The sequence below is a fragment of the Bos mutus genome, chromosome 19, assembly GCF_027580195.1.
Source record: "Bos mutus isolate GX-2022 chromosome 19, NWIPB_WYAK_1.1, whole genome shotgun sequence".
NCBI classification, from domain to species: domain Eukaryota; kingdom Metazoa; phylum Chordata; class Mammalia; order Artiodactyla; family Bovidae; genus Bos; species Bos mutus.
Window position 1 is genome coordinate 56,473,088 of NC_091635.1, and position 7,991 is coordinate 56,481,078.

Consider the following 7,991-nt stretch of genomic DNA (forward strand, 5'->3'; position numbering starts at 1 on the left):
CTCCCAGAGTTCACCCAAACCCACGTCCATTGAGTCATTGATGCCATCCAATCATCTCATCCTCTGTCTTCCCCTTCTCCTCCTACTCTCAATCTTTCCCAGCATCAGGGTCTTTTTCAGTGAGTCAGCTCTTCGCATCAGGTGGCCAAAGTATTGGAGTTTCAGCTTCAACATCAGTCCTTCCAATGAATATTCAGGGCTGATTTCCTTTAGGATCACATGTTATACACATACATATATTCAATCTTTATCAAATTCTTTTTTCATATGGGTTATCACAGAATATTGAGTAGAGTGTCCTGTTCTATACTGTAGCTACTGGTTGGTTATCTATTTTATATACAGTAGTGTGTGTTTGTTAATTCCAAGCTCCTTATTTAACCCTTCCCCTGACAACATTTCTCCTTTGGTAACTATATACAGTCAGCAAAAACAAGACCAGGAGCTGACTGTGGCTCAGATCATGAACTCCTTATTGCCAAATTCAGATGTAAATTGAAGAAAGTAGGGAAAACGACTAGACCATTCAGGCATGACCTAAATCAAATCTCTTATGATTATACAGTAGAAGTGAGAAATAGATTCAAGGGATTAGATCTGATAGACAGAGTGCCTGAAGAACTATGAATGGAGGTTCATGACATTGCACAGGAGGCAGGGATCAAGACCATCCCCATGGAAAAGAAATGCAAAAAGGCAAAATGTTTGTCTGAAGAAGTCTTACAAATATCTGAGAAAAGAAGAGAAGTGAAAGGCAGAGGAGAAAAGGAAAGATATACCCATCTGAATGCAGAGTTCAAAGAATATCGAGGAGAGATAAGAAAGCCTTCCTCGGTGATTAATGCAAAGAAATAGAGAAAACAGTAGAATGGGAAAGACTGGAGATCTCTTCAAGAAAATCAGAGATACCAAGGGAACTTTTCATGCAGATAGGCACAATAAAGAACAGAAATGGTATGGACCTAACAGAAGCAGAAGATATTAAGAAGAGGTAGCAAGAATATACAGAACTATACAAAAAAGGTCTTCACGACCCACATAACCACGATGGTGTGATCACTCACCTACAGCCAGACACCCTAGAGTGCGAAGTCAAGTGGGCTTTAGTAAACATCACTGCGAACAAAGCTAGTGGAGGTGATGGAATTCCAGATAAGCTATTTCAAATCCTAAAAGATGATGCTGTGGAAGTGCTGTATTCAATATGCCAGCAAATTTGGAAAACTCAGCAGTGGCCACAGGACTGGAAAAGGTCAGTATTTGTTCCAATCCCAAACAAAGGCAATGCCAAAGAATGTTCAAACTACTGCAAAACTGCACTCATCTCACATGCTAGCAAAAATAATGCTCAAAGTCCTTCAAGCCAGGCTTCAACAATATGTGAACCGTGAACTTACAGATGTTCACGCTGGATTTAGAAAAGACAGAGTAACTAGAGATCAAATTGCCAAAATCTGTTGGATTATCAAAAAGGCAAGAGAGTTCCAGAAAAACATTTACTTCTGCTTTATTGACTATGCCAAAGCCTTGAAAATTCTTAAAGAATGGGAACACCTGGGGGGGGGAGGAGCTAAGATGGCGGAGGAGTAGGACGGGGAGAACACTTTCTCCCCCAAAAATTCATCAAAAGAACATTTAAACGCCGAGTAAATTCCACAAAACAACTTCTGAAAGCCGGCAGAGGACATCAGGCACCCAGAAAAGCAACCCAAGTCTTCGAAAGGAGAGAGAAGAAATACAGCTCCACCCACCAGAACACCGACACAAGCTTCCCTAACCAAGAAACCTTAACAAGGCACCTGTACAAACCCACACAGAGTGAGGAAACGCCACAATAAAGAGAACTCCACAAACTGCCAGAATACAGAAAGGACACCCCAAACTCAGCAATTTAAACAAGATGAAGAGACAGAGGAATACCCAGCAGACAAAGGAACAGGATAAAAGCCCACCAAACCAAACAAAAGAGGAAGAGATAGGGAATCTACCTGATAAAGAATTCCGAATAATGATAGTGAAATTGATCCAAAACCTTGAAATCAAAATGGAATCACAGGTAAATAGCTTGGAGACAAAGATTGAGAAGATGCAAGAAAGGTTTAACAAGAACCTAGAAGAAATAAAAGAGAGTCAATATACAATGAATAATGCAATAAATGAAATTAAAAACACTCTGGAGGCAACAAATAGTAGAATAACAGAGGCAGAAGATAGGATTAGTGAATTAGAAGATAGAATGGTAGAAATAAATGAATCAGAGAGGATAAAAGAAAAACGAATTAAAAGAAATGAGGACAATCTCAGAGACCTCCAGGACAATATTAAACGCTACAACATTCGAATCACAGGGGTCCCTGAAGAAGAAGACAAAAAGAAAGACCATGAGAAAATACTTGAGGAGATAATAGTTGAAAACTTCCCTAAAATGGGGAAGGAAATCATCACCCAAGTCCAAGAAACCCAGAGAGTCCCAAACAGGATAAACCCAAGGAGAAACACCCCAAGACACATATTAATCAAATTAACAAAGATCAAACACAAAGAACAAATATTAAAAGCAGCAAGCGAAAAACAACAAATAACACACAAGGGAATTCCCATTAGGATAACAGCTGATCTTTCAATAGAAACTCTTCAAGCCAGGAGGGAATGGCAAGACATACTTAAAGCAATGAAAGAAAATAACGTACAGCCCAAATTATTGTACCCAGCAAGGATCTCATTCAAATATGAAGGAGAAATTAAAAGCTTCTCAGACAAGCAAAAGCTGAGAGAATTCAGCACCACCAAACCAGCTCTCCAACAAATACTAAAGGATATTCTCTAGACAGGAAACACAAAAACAGTGTATAAACTCGAACCCAAAACAATAAAGTAAATGGCAACGGGATCATACTTATCAGTAATTACCTTAAACGTAAATGGGTCGACTGCCCCAACCAAAAGACAAAGACTGGCTGAATGGATACAAAAACAAGACTCCTACATATGTTGTCTACAAGAGACCCACCTCAAAACAGGGGACACATACAGACTGAAAGTGAAGGGCTGGAAAAAGATTTTCCATGCAAATAGGGACCAAAAGAAAGCAGGAGTAGCAATACTCATATCAGATAAAATAGACTTTAAAACAAAGGCTGTGAAAAGAGACAAAGATGGTCACTACCTAATGATCAAAGGATCAATCCAAGAAGAAGATATAACAATTATAAATATATATGCACCCAACACGGGAGCGCCGCAATATGTAAGACAAATGCTAACAACTATGAAAGGAGAAATTAACAATAACACAATAATAGTGGGAGACTTTAATACCCCACTCACACCTATGGATAGATCAACTAAACAGAAAATTAACAAGGAAACACAAACGTTAAACGATACAATAGACCAGTTAGACCTAATTGATATCTATAGGACATTTCATCCCAAAACAATGAATTTCACCTTTTTCTCAAGCGCACATGGAACCTTCTCCAGGATAGATCACATCCTGGGCCATAAATCTAGCCTTGGTAAATTCAAAAAAATAGAAATCATTCCAAGCATCTTTTCTGACCACAATGCAGTAAGATTAGATCTCAACTACAGGAGAAAAACTATTAAAAATTCCAACATATGGAGGCTGAACAACACGCTGCCATATAACCAACAAATCACAGAAGAAATCAAAAAAGAAGTCAAAATTTGCATAGAAACTAATGAAAATGAAAACACAACAACTCAAAACCTGTGGGACACTTTAAAAGCAGTCCTAAGGGGAAAGTTCATAGCAATACAGGCATACCTCAAGAAACAAGAAAAAAGTCAAATAAATAACCTAACCCTACACCTAAAGCAACTAGAAAAGGAAGAAATGAAGAACCCCAGGGTTGGTAGAAGGAAAGAAATCTTAAAAATTAGGGCAGAAATAAATGCAAAAGAAACAAAAGAGACCATAGCAAAAATCAACAAAGCCAAAAGCTGGTTCTTTGAAAGGATAAATAAAATTGACAAACCACTAGCCAGACTCATCAAGAAACAAAGGGAGAAAAATCAAATCAATAAAATTAGAAATGAAAATGGAGAGATCACAACAGACAACACAGAAATACAAAGGATCATAAGAGACTACTATCAACAATTATATGCCAATAAAATGGACAACGTGGAAGAAATGGACAAATTCTTAGACAAGTACAGCTTTCCAAAACTGGAACAGGAAGAAATAGAAAATCTTAACAGACCCATCACAAGCACGGAAATTGAAACTGTAATCAAAAATCTTCCAGCAAACAAAAGCCCAGGTCCAGACGACTTCACAGCTGAATTCTACCAAAAATTTAGAGAAGAGCTAACACCTATCCTGCTCAAACTCTTCCAGAAAATTGCAGAGGAAGGTAAACTTCCAAACTCATTCTATGAGGCCACCATCACCCTAATACCAAAACCTGACAAAGATCCCACAAAAAGAGAAAACTACAGGCCAATATCACTGATGAACATAGATGCAAAAATCCTTAACAAAATTCTAGCAATCAGAATCCAACAACACATTAAAAAGATCATACACCATGACCAAGTGGGCTTTATCCCAGGGATGCAAGGATTCTTCAATATCTGCAAATCAATCAATGTAATACACCACATTAACAAATTGAAAAACAAAAACCATATGATTATCTCAATAGATGCAGAGAAAGCCTTTGACAAAATTCAACATCCATTTATGATAAGAACTCTCCAGAAAGCAGGAATAGAAGGAACATACCTCAACATAATAAAAGCTATACATGACAAACCCACAGCAAACATTATCCTCAATGGTGAAAAATTGAAAGCATTTCCTCTAAATTCAGGAACAAGACAAGGGTGCCCACTTTCACCATTCCTATTCAACATAGTTTTGGAAGTTTTGGCCACAGCAATCAGAGCAGAAAAAGAAATAAAAGGAATCCAAATGGGAAAAGAAGAAGTAAAATTCTCACTGTTTGCAGATGACATGATCCTCTACATAGAAAACCCTAAAGACTCCACCAGAAAATTACTAGAACTAATCAATGATTATAGTAAAGTTGCAGGATATAAAATCAACACACAGAAATCCCTTGCATTCCTATACACTAATAATGAGAAAACAGAAAGAGAAATTAAGGAAACAATTCCATTCACCATTGCAACGGAAAGAATAAAATACTTAGGAATATATTACCTAAAGAAACTAAAGACCTATATATAGAAAACTATAAAACACTGGTGAAAGAAATCAAAGAGGACACTAATAGATGGAGAAATATACCATGTTTATGGATTGGAAGAATCAATATAGTGAAAATGAGTATACTACCCAAAGCAATTTATAGATTCAATGCAATCCCTATCAAGCTACCAACGGTATTCTTCACAGAGCTAGAACAAATAATTTCACAATTTGTGTGGAAATACAAAAAACCTCGAATAGCCAAAGCTATCTTGAGAAAGAAGAATGGAACTGGAGGAATCAACCTACCTGACTTCAGACTCTATTACAAAGCCACAATTATCAAGACAGTATGGTACTGGCACAAAGACAGAAATATTGATCAATGGAACAAAATAGAAAGCCCAGAGATAAATCTACGCACAAATGGACACCTTATCTTTGACAAAGGAGGCAAGAATATACAATGGATTAAAGACAATCTCTTTAACAAGTGGTGCTGGGAAAACTGGTCAACCACTTGTAAAAGAATGAAACTAGAACACTTTCTAACACCACACACAAAAATAAACTCAAAATAGATTAAAGATCTAAATGTAAGACCAGAAAGTATAAAACTCCTAGAGGAGAACATAGGCAAAACACTCTCTGACATACATCACAACAGGATCCTTTATGACCCACCTCCCAGAATATTGGAAATAAAAGCAAAAATAAACAAATGGGACCTAATTAAACTCAAAAGCCTCTGCACAACAAAGGAAACTATTAGCAAGGTGAAAAGGCAGCCTTCAGAATGGGAGAAAATAATAGCAAATGAAGCAACTGACACACAACTAATCTCAAAAATATACAGGCAACTCCTACAGCTCAACTCCAGAAAAATAAATGACCCAATCAAAAAATGGGCCAAAGAACTAAATAGACATTTCTCCAAAGAAGACATACAGATGGCTAACAAACACATGAAAAGATGCTCAACATCACTCATTATCAGAGAAATGCAAATCAAAACCACTATGAGATACCATTTCACGCCAGTCAGAATGGCTGCGATCCAAAAGTCTACAAGCAATAAGTGCTGGAGAGGTTGTGGAGAAAAGGGAACTCTCTTACACTGTTGGTGGGAATGCAGACTAGTACAGCCACTATGGAGAACAGTGTGGAGATTCCTTAAAAAACTGGAAATAGAACTGCCTTATGATCCAGCAATCCCACTGCTGGGCATACACACTGAGGAAACCAGAAGGGAAAGAGACACGTGTACCCCAATGTTCATTGCAGCACTGTTTATAATAGCCAGGACATGGAAGCAACCTAGATGTCCCTCAGTAGATGAATGGATAAGAAAGCTATCGTACATATACACAATGGAGTATTACTCAGCCATTAAAAAGAATACATTTGGATCAGTTCTAAAGAGATGGATGAAACTGGAACCTATTATACAGAGTGAAGTAAGCCAGAAAGAAAAACACCAATACAGTATACTAACACATATATATGGCATTTAGAAAGATGGTAACAATAACCCTGTGTACGAGACAGCAAAAGAGACACCGATATATAGATCAGTCTTATGGACTCTGTGGGAGAGGGAGAGGGTGGGGAGATTTGGGAGAATAGCATTGAAACATGTATAATATCATGTATGAAACTAGTCGCCAGTCCAGGTTCGATGCACGGTACTGGATGCTTGGGGCTGGTGCACTGGGACGACCCAGAGGGAAGGTAGGGGAGGGAGGAGGGAGCAGGGTTCAGGATGGGGAACGCGGGTATACCTGTGGTGGATTCATTTCGATATTTGGCAAAACTAATACAATATTGTAAAGTTTAAAAATAAAATAAAATTAAAAAAAAAAAATAAAGAATGGGAACACCTGACCATCTGACCGGCCTCCTGAGAAATCTGTATGCAGGTCAAGAAACTACAGTTAGAACTGGACATGGAACAATAGACTAGTTCCAAATCAGGAAAGGAAAAAGTCAAGGCTGTATATTGTCACCCCGCTTATTTAACTTATATGCAGAGTACATTATGAGAATATCTGGACTTCATGAAGCATGAGCCAGAATCAAGACTGCCAGGAGAAATATCAATAACCTCAGATATGCTGATGACACCACTCTTATGGCAGAAAATGAAGAAGAACTAAAGAGCCTCTTGATGAAAGTGAAAGAGGAGAGTGAAAAAGTTGGCTTAAAATTCAGCATTTAAAAAACTATGATCATGGCATCACTTCATGGCAAATAGATGGGGAAACAGTGGAAACAGTGTCAGACTTTATTTATTTTTTGTCTCCAAAATCACTGCAGATGTTGACTGTAACAATGAAACTAAAAGACGCATGCTCCTTGGAAGAAAAGTTATGACCAACCCAGATAGCATATTAAGAAGCAGACACCTTACTTTGCCAACAAAGGTCTGTCTAGTCAAAGCTATGGTTTTTCCAGTAGTCATGTATGGATGTGAGAGTTGGACTATAAAGAAAGCTGAGCACCGAAGAATTGATGGTTTTGAACTGTGGTGTTGGAGAAGACTCTTGAGAGTCCCCTGGACTGCAAGGAGATCCAACCAGTTCATCCTAAAGAAAATCAGTCCTGAATATTCATTGGAAGGACTAATGCTGAAGCTGAAACTCCAATACTTTGGCCATCTGATGCAAAGAAATGACTCATTTGAAAAGTCCCTGACGCTGGGAAAGATTAAGGCAGGAGGAGAAGGTGATGAGAGGATGATCTGGTTGTTTGGCATTATTGACTCAATGGACATGAATTTGAGTAAGCTGTGGGAGCTGGTGATGGACAG